The sequence below is a fragment of the Seriola lalandi genome, unplaced genomic scaffold, assembly GCF_002814215.2.
Source record: "Seriola lalandi dorsalis isolate HSWRI2012SDOR001 ecotype SW California unplaced genomic scaffold, Sedor1 jcf7180002054736, whole genome shotgun sequence".
Taxonomy (NCBI): Eukaryota; Metazoa; Chordata; class Actinopteri; order Carangiformes; family Carangidae; genus Seriola; species Seriola lalandi.
The window spans coordinates 2,744,053-2,744,273 of NW_019525289.1; the positions used below are offsets into that span (position 1 = coordinate 2,744,053).

At 45.7% G+C, this 221-nt stretch overlaps 1 protein-coding gene across 1 annotated transcript in view; it reads left to right on the forward strand.

The window, feature by feature from the left end:
* LOC111668431 (sorcin) overlaps positions 1-221 on the forward strand; it is a 7,279-nt gene that overhangs the window by 6,233 nt on the left and 825 nt on the right. The window lies entirely within an intron of this gene.

Sequence of the window (221 nt, forward strand, 5' to 3'; positions counted from 1 at the left end):
TGACACCCCCCCCCAAAAAGAAAAAAAAAAAATCAGTGTTGCACGTGGATGTTCACGCAGAGAGTGACAGAAATAGCTGTGCAAATAATGTGAAAAAAAAAAAACAAAGCTACAGAGAGAAGTGCAAAGCTCATTTCTCACCTCTGCACAACTGGCCAATCACTGGCTGAAACGCTGGTACATCCCACCACAAATGACATTGGAAAGGTGCGGGGGGGGGG